Genomic DNA, 15,130 nt, shown 5'->3' on the forward strand with positions numbered 1-15,130 from the left:
GAAAGTGGAAAGTTAATGGCATTTTGAAATGCATTTTGGTTTTTTTTTGTGCTACCAAGTTTAATTTTGTGGGCATGGATACAATTATAACACAATTCCTGATTATTTGGCATACCGTCAGGGATGTATAAATTGACGTAGTACTTTACTCACTAAGAAAAATGTATATATGTAACACATTGATGTATGATAATAAGATTGAACTTTGGGAGAAGAAAAAAGAAAGAATAGCACTAGTCACAGGACTTAGTACAAGGAAAGATGTAAAATTAAGTACTAATAAGTGTATCGAGACAATAATGGACAAATAAATGTGACTCAAGGTTTATGGAGCTTTATGAAGTTTGTCACCAGTTCAATGCAAATTGTTTTGCGCATCAGAGAGACCATTAGGACACTGTACCCATAATGGAGAACTGAGCTCCTGTTATTAATAGGCATTAAAATATATGGAAAAATACAGAAATGATTGAAGTAGAGGAGTAGGTTTAAAAGGGTTGATTCAAACCCTGGGAAGTTTTAGGTCTTGGTCTTGAGAGACAGTCAACTCCATCAAGCTGCTCATAGAAACTTAACTTAGTACAAAGACTCAGCACTAAGGAAAGAATCCATGAATGAAGAGCAGAGCGATGACTGAGAATCAAGTTGGTTGTGGGATATGGTGGAGTTGGGTTGGAAGGAAATAGCCTAAAATGTTCTTCTTCACAATATCCATCGAATATCATAATCAACCTTAAAACAACCTCAAATATCACCACAGCTGTGAAGGGTTTGCTTCTTTCCCAGAAGCTTACTTAACACTCACTCCTCAGTATTTGCACTGTTTTTCCCTTCTGTTTATCAACTGTTCACGTCTGTTTCTTGCATTGGGCTATGAGCTTTTCAAGGTTGGAGACGTCTACTTATCACCCAACCACCATGAATACACACATAGTCACTAGCATTATATCTAGGAAATAGTAAGCCCTAGTAATATAGATATTTGTTGAATGACTTTTTTTAAATGTTTGAAAAAATTACCATAAAAAATGAGGTCAGATTTCAGGTTTCTTACAGTCACTTTTTGTAGCCTACATAATTACTAGTTTTGGGGAGGCTTCTTTTTGAAAATTTCCCCCGAACTACTATGCCTGAACCTTTCAGACTATTACCTGCCAACCAATCTTTACAAATAGTGAAACAGTCTATCCTTATCCATACTGTACATTTATGTCATTCACTTAAACTGAAGAATATGGGCAAGTACTAGAGTTAAACAATTTCTGAGACTTCATTTGGCTACACACATCCTTACAGCAACATTATAAATTATGAGATGATAAAATGTCTCTTTTATTTATTTATTTTATTTTTGTAGAAGAACTAAACAGGACCACACACAAATACTTCTCCAATTAAAAGGAGAATCTTCCTACTATCAGTATGATCTCTGACTCATCTCTCTTAACTTCCTGCACTTTTCATATTATGTTATATAATATTCTTTTTTTCTTACAATATTGCAATTCCTCAAGTACAGGAGATGTGATTAATATGTGCAATGCCACCTACATTAGCATTATATATCATAAAGTCGCTCATATTTGAAAACTGTGACCACTTTTTCTCATGACTTCTAGTTGATTTGAAACAAAGTTTATAAATCCAAAGACCTCTTGGGAGTCAAATCACAGCCTTAATTTCTCGGCACACATCAAGATAAACATTGAATCATTTTTCTCTCATTTCTAACAAATGCCCCTTACCAATATACCCATTTTGACCATCATCTAGTTCCACTGCTATTTCCCATTGATTTTATTTGCATCAAAATTCTACATATTTTATTACTTTCATTACAAAATGTAGAAGATATTTTTTATATGTTCAGTTATTTGCCCTCTTCTTAGACCATATGAAAATTTCATTTCTCCCCACAAAAAGCAGATAAAGTCACAGTGGTACCCATAGCAGCTAGATTGTCTGTGACAGCTGACAAACAAGCTCTGGGAATGTTTCAGAGAGGAGGTCATGTATCACATTAGCATGTTAGAATCACTGGGGAGAAAGTTGATGCTAAAAATTACCTGTTTTATCCCTGTCTTATTTTACTAGATCATAAGCACTTCGAGGACAAGGGGAGCAAGGGCTATGTCATTATCATTTCCTGTCATCCATGAGTCACATAGCACGTGGGATACAAAAAGTATATACGACAAGTTTGTTAAATGAAACTCTTGAACTAAGGATAGGCAGGAGGTTGTAACAGGAAGGAATTTGTGTGACATGCAAATGTGTGACTGAGCATGGACTGCAAGCCAGAAAAGAGACTCATGAAGGAATGTGATGACATTATACAGTGCTGCAAAAAATTATAGTAAAATGAAAATAAAAGGAGACAACTGGAATTTGTGATTGCAGTTTGGACATCTTTCTATATGTTAATTGGTCATGTGTCTTTCCTACTCTTTGAAATATATGTTCATATCCTTTATTCTATGCTAGGTTTTTATGTTGCTTTTATTGATTTTTGTAAATTCTCTGTATATTCCTGATATGAATCCTTTGTTGGATGTGTGTGTTTAAATACCTTTCCCAGTTCATAACATATATTGTTACAATCTTTAAGTGTGTTTTATATTAATGTGGTCAAATTTATGAAACTTTTCTTTTACGTCTTACTTATGAAATCCTTTCCTACATCAGGACCAAAAGTTATTCACCTATATTTCCTATGAGTTTTTAGTTATTGTTTTTGCCAAACAAAACTTAATTCCATCAGGATTTGAGTTTATATATTTCTGTATTTCTATTTATATATCTATATATCTTGGGACTAAAAAGATGAAGATCAAAGCTGATGAAATATATTAGTATTTAACACAAATCATGTTTTAGAAATAAATTCCATCTGAGGTTAAAGAGGCTTGCACAATTAAATTAGAAGCGTGAAGTTCATATTAGCACCACGTGGTTTTTATAGGACATAATAGAAAATAAACATTTGGTTCCTTGTATAATTCTGATCACAGAAACATAACTTCTGGACATTTGGAAGAAAATCAACTAGGTTTCAGGTTATTGCAAAGAAAGAAATACGCAGCTGTCAAGAATGGGGTGTGCAGGCTCCAAATTCAAGTTATAATGCCACTAATGACATGTAAATAAAGGGTGGAGAAGCAAGACTAATTTGGGAATGACTGTAGGCAGTTCTTTGACACAGATAGTTCCAGAAAGGCAGTTAAAAATGCAAAGAGAGCCAAAAGATGGATTTGGGTTGCGTGTAAATATGTACTTCTAAATATAAGAGTTTTTGATTCCTTTTATTTTTTTGGTTTCTATAGAACAATTAGTTTTCCTGTTGACTCTAGATTAATCAGTGACATTAATCAATTATATAATTACATATCAAATTTCTTTACTTGTTTAGCAGTTAGTCAGTATGGAAGTGTGAAGGAAACATGATGGGAAAAAAGCAGAGTTTACTGTCTGTCCTGTTATTCGAGGTAGCTACCTGGACAGGAAAGAAAGAGCCCACATTGGTAGTATGTGGCTTAGCTGCTTCTGGAATTCCCTTAGTGTCATACCTACTGAGGCCAAGGATTATTGCAAAGAGGCAACTTTTGTCTCAGCTCCCTCCAAATACAAATTAGTTTAGCACAACTCTCAACCTGAGGTAAGAATGGAGGTAAAAGACAGAAACTGCTGGAAAGGAAAGTATCACACATATCTGGTCTTTTTTTTTTAATACTCTTAATTCTTAATATTTCAATATAATAATGAATATAATTTCAAATTTGTTTTTTTTAATTTAAAGGTAGCCACTAGCATAACAGGAGAATGTTTTCAAATTTAGAAGCAAATGTAGAACAATGATGGATACTGAGATCTCTGGAGCCTCCAACCTTCACTTATTCTTTTAAATTTATATATATATATATATTTTTTAATCAAAGTATAGTTGATTTACAATGTTGTGTTAGTTTCTGTTGTGTTAGTTTTCAGCAAAGTGATTCAGTTATACATATATATGTATTCTTTTCCATAGTCTTTTCCATTATGGTTTATCACAAGATATTGAATATAGTGCCCTGTGCTGTACAGAAGAACCTCATCCCTCATTTATGATGTAAGTAACTTGAGCATGTGCATTCAACAACTTGTGCCTCCGGTTCCCTATTTGTATAATGGGGGTAATGATGAAACCCACTTCATGGGGTTATTGTGAACATCAAATGAGTTAATATATGTAAAGAACTCAGAGAAGTGTCTGGCGTTAATTAAAATCATTTAAAATACATTAAAAATTGTTATTTGAATATCTAAATGTATAAGAGAAAAACAAAAGAGGAAGATTTAATCAATTTGACTGAAGTCAGAAGAGGGGAAAGAATAAAGATGATCATACTAAGAAGGCAGGATTCAAACAAAATACGTTAATAACCACATAAATATAAATAGATTACATGGTCCTATTATTTATTCATCTATTCATTTGTTAATTTTATAAATATTTTATATACTTGCTATTGTTAAGTATGAACATTCTAAGTACTATATTATAAAGGTGACCCCTTCACACAGAAAAATTTCTTGTCATTGTAGAATTTTGGATTTAATGCAGGAGACAGAATTGTGCGGCCCAATATAGAGCCCACCAGCCACATGTGACTACATAATTTTAAATTTGAATGAACTAAAATTGAAAGAAATCAATGATTTAGTTCCATAGTCTCAGTAGCTACATTCAAGTGCTCAATAGACACACACTGTTAGTAGTTACAGTATTGGACAGTGCAGATAAATGACTTCTATTATTGTAAAACTTTCTATTGGAAAGTGTTAATATAGAAGTAACATGACAGATAGCAAGTTTCAGTGTTGATGTGGGCTGTGAAACAAGGGAGGGTCATGTGATAGAGAGTGACTGAAATTAAATAAATAAATAAATAAAGCTGGCAGCATAACAGAGAGCAAGGTCACAGAATGCTTTTGTGAGGAGAAACAATACAAACAAATCTTAAATGATTAGACCAGGCCAAGAGAGTCACCAGCCTGTGGAAGTTCATTCCAGCAACAGGAAGAACTATGCATAAATTCTAGGCATAGAACTTGGAAAAACTTAGAATGAAAAGGAGGTCCTTGACACATGGGCATGTGCATGAGGGAGAGTGTTGAGAAAAGAGGTTAGGTAAGTAGGAAGAGACCAGATCAGGTGGGGCCCTGTGGGCCAGGGTAAGGGATTTAGATTTCATTTGGAGTAAAATGCAAGGCTATTTTTTAAGTGATGCAAGTAAAACAAACAAATCAACATAAAAATGAACTTTCAAACTGAGTTAAAAAAATCTGTTAACATTTTATTGTCACGAAATTAAAAAAAATAATATTGCAGCATCACTGAATTTTATGTAATGGATAAAGTACCAGGCAAGTGAATACAAAACTACAAAAAAAAAATGCATTGGGAGCAATACTGTTAAGCTGAATTGAAGACCAAGACAATAGAAATGGATAAAAAGCAATATTTTATTATGATTAATATACAATTCACAAACCTTCAAGTTTGTCCTATAATGTTTCATGTAAAGTATTGCTGAGTATTGCAAAGACAGCTATTTTAGTACAGAAATTCAACACATTTAAAATCATAATGAAGCATATGTTATGGGACGAATTGTGCCTCCCTCCCCAATTCATGTCGAAGTCCAATCCCCCAGTAGATCAGAAAGTGACTGTATTTAGAGAGGGGATCTTTAACGAGACAATCACATGATGTCAAATGGGAGGGCCCTAATTTAATCTGACAAGTGCTCTTATAAGAAGTGGAGATTGGACATGGACAGAGGGAAGACCATGTGAGACACGGGGAGAAGATGCCCATATATAAACCAAGGAGACAGGCTTCAAAAGAAATCAACCCTGACTTCACCTTGATCCTGGACTTCTACTCTCCAGAATTGCAAGAAGATAAATATCTGCTGTGTAAACCACTCAGTCTGTGGTACTTCATATGGCAGCCCTAGTAAACAAATACAGTGCTTGAATACATTTGAATCTGAATACATTTGAATAATTTGTTACATATATATACGTGTGTATATATATATATATACACACGTATATATATGTAACAAATATACTTCAAAAAAAATTAGAAGTGGTCAAAAAATATACACCTTCGCAAAAGTTAACAATGACAAAAATCTACAGGTCTTTGCTTTTTAAATAGTAGAAATTATTATTTCTAAGTAAATAAAAAATGAATTTGGAGCTGGTCCTTCCCATTATTTCTTCCAACATACAAGTGCTCAAAATAAAAATTGGTTATTGTTCAACTACTTCAACTGGATTTTTTAGTATAGACCTTAGGAGTGCTCCCCCTTCCCCCCCACATCACTTAGTTCTTAAGCTGCCTCACATCTATTCTAGAAAAGAAGGACATAATGTATATTCCTTTTTAGCACAAAATTCAGATTCACAAAATGACAGATTGATGCTAAGTATTTGAACCTGCATATCAGTAATCCTATGCATATGTGCATATACTCCAATTTTCACAAATTAAACTTGAAAATATTGGATCTTTTAAGAAAATTTTGGGCTTCCCTGGTGGCGCAGTGGTTAAGAATCCACCTGCCAATGCAGGGAACGCAGGATGAAGCCGTGGTCATGGAAGATCCTACATGCCGCAGAGCAACTAAGCCCGTGCTCCAGAACTACTGAGCCTGCGCTCTAGAGCCCGCGAGCCACAACTGCTGAGCTCACGTACCACAGCTACTAAAGCCTGCGTGCCTAGAGCTCTGCAACAAGAGAAGCCACTACAATGAGAAGACTGCACTGCAACGAAGAGTAGCCCCCGCTCGCTGCAACTAGAGGAAAGCCCATGCACGGCAACAAAGACCCAACATATACAAAAATAAATAAAAACTTAAAAACAAAGAAAGAAAATATTGTTTGTAATTGGTAAGTTGAAAATAAAAAGAGTCTGTATTAGTCCAAAGTTCTCCTGTTGTTATAGAATTGTGATGCTGCCCACCACTTTGAACGCATTTAAATAATAGTCACATCATACTATTGAATTTTCTTAATTGACATATCTTTAGTTTTAGAAGTCTGCATGTAGATGGAATTGATGTCAAAAGGTCATGTAGTTCATCCTTCAGCTTCTGAACAGGAATCTATGAAAACTAATTCTAAAGAGATTCAGTAGGAGAGAGGTATCACCTTGCATAGGTGATAACATAGGCTGCTTCCGACCATTCATCTCTGTAAAAAAAAAATGCATAAAATGGTGTCTTTTCATTACAAATTCAAGTCACCCCAGACTGCATCTGAAATAATATAATCTAACTCTGTATCTATACTTTAAACAAAGTACATACAGGATTTAACAAAATGAAATGGAAAGTATCTCTATAGCAATTCAGGACCAAAAAAAAAAAAGTCATTGAGAGGTATATCTTTACAATTCACTAACATTTTAATTAAGACTGTATCCTAACTTGAACAATGCTCATTCATAGCTCAGGTGTCAGTCACGTCATTCTTAATTTCCTTGTACTTGTAGTTCATATGATGAAAAGCATTATCACTATAAAGAAAACTAGAAAAAAAAAAGAAAAGCATGCAAGATGAGTTCACCTTTTGGTTTTCATGTGAGTAGAGCAAATTACTAAATCTGTAGTTGCCAAAATGTGCACATATTTGTTAAAGGAGCAGCTGGTAATGTTGTATACAAGCTGTTCTCCAGAAATTAATTGTGAATATTAAGAATAATCCTGACCTGGGTCACAGCTGCACCAATTTATGTTTTCCTCCTAGACATTTATCAGGCCTGTCTTTTCTTACAACTAACTGAAATCAGGATGTCTCAGAGTTCATGATGAAAAAGCTGCCAATGTATTATGGACCTGTACAAGTAAGACATCTGTTTAAACTCCATGCTTTTGGTCTCTTCATGATTGTAGTATGCCAAATTACGAACACCATATGAAGCATAAAATTGCTCTGGCTCACCTTCTCTTGCAGGTAATTAAAAAGAAAAATATTCATTTAAATTACCATATTAAGCAAAATTTAGTAGCATATATTCAAGGGGTAGAAAGAGGTCTAATGACAATAATAATTTAGTGTATGGACAAAACAAATCTGCATGAAGTATATTGTCATATAGTGGCAATAAAATCAATCTAAGAAAATTATTTCTAGGAATATTTACCCCAGGTAGTTGCTATTTTTTTTAGTATATTTTTATCTTCATTTCTAATGAAGCAAGCCCCAGTATTTTATCCAAATAATAGTATATTTGTTGAAGGTAAATAATTTTACTTTTGCCATTTCTTGATGCAGAATAAAATATGGTAAACTGCCTTTCAAATTGTGAAATTCAGTGATACTTCAACATTGTCTTAATTTTTTCAAGTGTAAAAGTAATTATACCAAGCTCATAGAGTCTTTGTGAGACTCCGTAATAATATGTATAAAACATCTGGCATATAAAAAAACCCGATACATTACAGATATTAGTTTTCAGAGGCATTAGAGAATCGTGTTTAAGAGCACAGTCACTGATCTCATCAAACACCTAAATCGTGCCCCATGATATGTTTTTCTCTTGTAAGTTTGTTCTTCACCCTCTTGAAGTATTTCTTAATGTTTATTCTCATTTTTTTTAACATATACATTTATCTATTCTTTTTCAGATTATTTTCCCATTTAGATTGTTACATAACATTGAGCAGAGTTCCCTGTGTTATTCAGTAGGCCATTCTCAATTTTAAACATTGTCTTTCATTCTCAGATTTTGAGCTCAAAAGCACCCCCTCAAATTCAGCATATGCTGGTGTCACTGTCACAATTTTTAAAAATGACATTAAATGAGCTATCTCTCAAACTTTTACCATCACTCTCCAAAATTGCCTGTATTTTCACTCCTTTCTCACTTCATTCCAGTAATACTGAAATATCTGTCCGTAATCTCACTCAAGGCCGATATTCCTACTGCAGTTAGGACTTCCTCTTTCTTCTTTCTGATGACCCCTTAATGCTTGCATTTAAGATTTTCAAGTTCAGCTAACTTTGAAAGTAATTGTCTCTAAGCCATAGTGAAATGACAGGTTGTAATTATTTTTTTTTTAAAGTCTTTGCAGAGGGCTTCCCTGGTGGTGCAGTGGTTGAGAGTCCGCCTGCCAATGCAGGGGACATGGGTTCGTGCCCCGGTCCGGGAAGATCCCACATGCTGTGGAGCGGCTGCACCCGTGAGCCATGGCCGCTGAGCCTGCGCGTCCAGAGCCTGTTGCTCCACAACGGGAGAGGCCACAACAGTGAGAGGCCCGCATACCGCAAAAAAAAAAAAAAAAAAAAAAAGTCTTTACAGTTATAATTAGTTAAGGATCTAAAGATGAAATCTTCTTGGAGTTAGGTAGAACCTAAATCCAATGTCTGGAATCTTAATAAGAGAAAGGAAGGGGAGATTTAGACAGAGAGATACACAGGCAGAAGAATGCCATGTGAAGAAGGAGACAGACGAAGGAACATCTGAGGCCACCAGAAGCTGGAAAGATTCTTCCCTAGAGCTTTCAGAGATCTGTGAGAGATCATTTCTCTTGTTCTAATCTACCCATTTTTGGTAATTTGTTATGGCAACCCTAAGGAAACTAATATATCCATGATCTATCATAAACTCACTTTTGAAAAGAAAAAAAAAAGAAGAAAATAATTATCTCAGACATATTTTCCTTTTTTCCTTCTCATATTTCCTGTGGTAGGAAACGGGGAGGTAGGGACTAAGCATGGCTGGAAAAAAGTGGCATACTGGGCAGATTGGATCCATTCGAATTCATAATCTACAAGATCAGATGAACCTTTAGCTGGCTCAGCAATTTACTCTATTTCTTTGTTAGATAGCTGTAAAATCACTCTCACAGTCCCCAAGGAAATAGTTCATATCACTTTTTCTCTTCCCAAATCTTTTAGTCCCTTTTCACCACTTCTCTTTGAGCTCATGACTTTTCATTATACTATGCTGAACAAGCAGAAGCCATCTAAATTATCCACCCATAAATCCAGTAGACTACTAGTCTGTGCTCCCATTCTTTTCTTCCATTTTGGTCATAAAATGTATGCTCCTATCAAAAATTAACCATTACAGTGTATCTTGAATGCCATACACTTTTAATTTTTTCTAATTTTTAAAATTATTATTTTTTAAAAAATTTTATACAATTTTAAAGTTACTTTCCATCTATAGTTATTACAGAATATTGGTTCTGTTCCCCGTCTTGTACAATACATCCTTGAGCCTACCTTACACCCATTAGTTTGTACCTCCCATGTCCACACCTCTATATTGCCCCTCCCCCACTCCCCACTGGCTATACATTTTTGTTTTTGCAGGGACTTTTCCTCTTTGGTTAACTCACCATTGTATTGCATCATCAGACTCTCTGCTCCTATTGTATCATTACCCACTGCTTACAGATATGCTTTTGTCTCATTCATCCTTCAAACAAAGCAAAATGCAAATCACCCAGATTCTTATTCTCAGTTTTTCTAAATGCTTTTTATCAAATAGCATTGCTAGAATGTTTCTCTTTTGAATAAATGATGAAAATATATATTCCTGAGTTTAGTCCAATTATCTGATGTCCCTTCTCAGACATGTTTGTGTTACTCTTCCTTTTCTACCCAAATGTGAAAGTTACTTGGGGATAACTTTACTTTTTTCTGTCTCAATTTTTTTTCATAGCTAATTATATCCAAATGAAAACACCTCAACAAAATTTATCATATACTTACACTAGCAATTTATCTGTCACCTCCACTAGAAAATCTCATGATATCCAACCTAAATCTCTCAGAATACTTTCTGTGGAAAAGTTTTTGTTTGATTTTCTCACTATGAAGTTCTAGGATTTCAGAGTATAACTACAACAGAGTAGTCACTCAATAAAATCATTTGTATAAAAAAGTGGTTTATACAATAAATATAGACAGTAAATTGAGATTATATATAGTAAATTCATTGGGTAGTTTTAATGGTCATTAAAATGAGAATAAATAAAATAATATAAAAATAAATATAGTTAAAATATAGTCAAATGTAATGACCACTAAATATTTCTTAAATTTTGTTTATTATTGTTATCCTTATAATTCTGTCTAATTGATTTCTATCTAAATGGCTGCAAGTAGAGACATCAAATGATAGCACAGTGTAACACATATTAAAATAACCAGATTGTGTTATATATATTACTCTACATTTAGCACTGGCTCTTCCATGTGGCAAGCATAACATAAAATAAATGTGATCAGAAGTATTTACTTTATCTCTAGTCAAAAACATTGTTTATCTTAAATGCATGGTTATGATTGCTCCACTGATATCTGTACTAATATTCTCAAAATAGACACTTTGTTCCATGTAAGTAAATATTGAGATTTTTTATTTGAAGCAGTTGGACCTAAAAAGTGCTGAAAGTTCAACAGATCAAGAAACAGAGTCAGCTTTCCATTGGCCTTGTCAGGTTTCAATTTCTTTGTATAATTCAAGGCAGCTAATAGCTTTATGTTGTGTGTGAGAAACGACCAAAAAAAAAAAAAAGAAAATCAGATTTGCATGATATTGCCAAAATCTTCCAGAAGACCCATACATTAAGGACAGAAATATGAATGTCTTTAGTTTCAGAGGGACAAGACAAGCTAGATAAATAAAAAGAGCACAGGACTGTTTATTTTTAGATACATATAAATCACATCTTAAGTGCTGCAAACTGATTTTTAAGTTTACTGTAAAAACTTAGAGACCCTATGATAACCTATTTGACCCCTAAAAATTGACTATGAGAAATAGTATTTTAGGCCCCAAATTTCCCATAAAAGGAGCATGCACTGCTCTTTTACTGAGTCCTAAAGGAATACTGACTAAAGAAGGTGGCAGGAGCTGGGGAGAAGAATGCTGATAGAAAAGGAACACAGTCTTCTCTAAGGCACAGATACCCTGGGAAACCAAGAAGTGTGGGCATGGTATCAACTGCCTCCTGAGTGAGGACCACGTAAAATTACTATGACAATCCTTTCCTAGACCTGACATGAACTAAGTTTTCCACATGATAATCTTAATCTTCCCCCCCAAAACAAAACATATTTCTGTAATAATGAATAGTTTGTTTATGTGTTTCTTAACATCTAGCCGTATTTCATAGAAGATGTTAGGTAGTCAAAGTGCTCAGTTGTAAACCAAAGTAGAGCATATAGAAAGCACAAAACACCATTGTCCAAATGAGCATAAAACCACCCTGCTTAAATTCTTTAATCCATTCCATCCTGATAATACTCACCAACCTCCCCATGCTGAACTACAATCATTAATTATCAATGTGCTTTTTTGTAGTTTTTAATAGAAAAATGGTTATCTTCTTAAATATTTGTAAAGCTATAAACAAAGTGGCTTAAATGCAGAGTATTTAAGGCTATTCTTTGGCTCTTAGGGTAAATGGATTATGGACTCAGAACAGCTATCACACTGTAAGTCACAAATCCTGAATTTTGGCTGCCATTAAAATGTCCATTTGTGCTGTTCATTTTAATTTCCCATATGAATAATGCATAGTAAGCTTTAGAAAATGAAAAGAACATTAATAATGGCAGGGAGTGTCTGAATTCTGTCAGACATCAAGAATCTTAATTATATCAGAACATTACTTCATTAATACTGAAAATATATATCTAGTACTTTGTTTAGAATTTATAATAAATTAGTCTCTATTAATTAGTTATTATTTAGAAAATGATATGTTCTTCTCCAAACAGAGAACATAAACTGTGCACTTACATTGGCAAAATTGCTATCAAAATATTAAAGCAGTTCAATTTATTTAGTCAAATATTTAGTCTGAGTTTTCTATCATGGTGAATGAATGTGTGTATGTATGTTTGTGTATGTATGTATGGGCCTCAATATCATATAGTTTGATATCAAACTGTTATCAAATAGATTTATGAGATGGTGTGACTCATAACTAGAATAATTTGTTACCCTGGTTTCATCTCCATATAGACATTATAATTCTTTTATTTTTATGTGGGTAGAGGTGGAGCAAAATAATTTTTTGTGTATAAACATAATCCTAATCATGTTAACTACTACAATGGGGTGAAGAAGTTATGGACGAGGGCCAAATTATAACCTCTGTTTGATTTAATATAACCAGTTTATAGTGACAAAATATTTTAACACTGATATAACTCCAAAATAATTAGACTTGATAAGACATTTGTTTTATTACATTCTTCAGGATATTTTTAAACATATAGGTATAACAGTTAAAGAACAATTAGTAATATTTAAATAGCTAATCACTACTGCAAAAGTGACAATGTGATACACTAAAATGTAATGGTTGTAAGTAAAGTTCACTTCCAAATCCATTTTGTGTCTTACTTTCTGTGGTTCGTTTTTATCTACACTCTTTCTCTTTGGTCTTAATATATTCCTCATGATCCTTCCTTGCATCTCTCTCTCCCTTAACTCTGGATGTGTGTTTTACTTTCTTTATATCTTTATCTTATCACTTGATTATTTCCACAAATTTTCTATACTTTTCTCTTGCTCATTCTTTCTTAATACCTGCTGTTCTCAAATTTAATGTTACTAGCCATACATGTTTAATGAAAACAAGTCTGTAGGTTTACTGAAGATATTTAATCTTATGGATTTTGAAGAAGTAATCTGGCACTTTGTAGACTGTAGTGGATGGATAAGCTAGACTTTTCCCCTAATAACATTTTCTCCAATTACTTGCAGGATATTAATTGAGACTAGTAGCAGATTATTCAAAAGATACTCAAACTCAACATATCAAAATTGGAACACCATATCTTTCCATTTCATTCTTTATTTCTTATCCTTTTTGCCGGTATTATTATATATCCAGGTACACAATTTAAGAGACTTAGGTCCATCTTTAACAACTTTCCTGGTTTACTACATTTAATGGTTACCAAGATTTTAATAATGTCTTTCTCTTTTCCATTTCAATGCCATTGCACTAGCGGTACCCTCTTCATCACTAGACTAAATTATTACACTTACTTTTTCAATATTAATTCCCTTCAATGTCTACTAGTTTTCAATTTAATCTTTACACCACACTATCATTCTAAGGTATAGATGTGCCTCACTCTCCCCAATAATAATAGTAACAGTAGATAGTCTTTGGTCTTAGTAGATAACAAGCTATTCTAAGTGTTCTCCATGTGTTTGTATGATTTAATTTTCCATGTGGTCCTACAAAGCAAGTGCTGTTACTATTGGGTGGGTCAAAAAGTACCTTTGGTTGTTTAAGTAAAAATAAAAGACACATTTTTCATTGTCACCAAGAACTTTATTGAACAGTGTATTCACCTTTTTGTTCCACTATCTTCTGTCATTTCTCAGGCAACTTCATAATTCCATCTTCCCAAAACTTTTTACCTGTTTGAACAGAGAACTCTTCCAGATGCTTTTTACAGTCTTCAGGGAGTTGAAATTTTTTCCCCTAAGAGAATCTTGTAAAGGCTGAAATAAATGGAAATCTGAAGGTGCAATGTGTGGTGAATATGGTGGATGAATCAGAATTTACCAGCCAAGCTGTAAGAGTTTTTGCTTGTCATCAAAGAAACCTGCAATCTTGTGTTATCCTGATGGAAGAATATGTATTTTCTGAGCAGAAGCAAGAAGAATTACAATCCTGCAGCCTGCAGAACGAAAACAATAATCACAGAAAGATAGGCCAAAGGGGAAGGCAGAGGATTATGTCCCAGATGAAGGAACAAGATAAAATCCCAGAAAAACAACTAAATGAAGTGGAGATAGGCAACCTTCCAGTAAAAGAATTCAGAATAATGATAGTGAAGATGATCCAGGACCTTGGAAAAAAGAATGGAGCAAGAATTGAGAAGATGTAAGCAATGTTTAACAAAGACCTAGAAGAATTAAAGAACAAACAGAGATGAACAATACGATAACTGAAATGAACAATAAATTAGAAGGAATCAATAGTGAAATAACTGACGCAGAAGAACGGATAAGGGACCTGGAAGACAGAATGGTGGAATCATTACTGCAGAACAGAATAAAGAAAAAAGAATGAAAAGAAATGAAGACAGC

Source organism: Monodon monoceros, unplaced genomic scaffold, assembly GCF_005190385.1.
Source record: "Monodon monoceros isolate NGI ecotype Baffin Bay Population unplaced genomic scaffold, NGI_Narwhal_1 Super_Scaffold_8, whole genome shotgun sequence".
NCBI lineage: Eukaryota > Metazoa > Chordata > Mammalia > Artiodactyla > Monodontidae > Monodon > Monodon monoceros.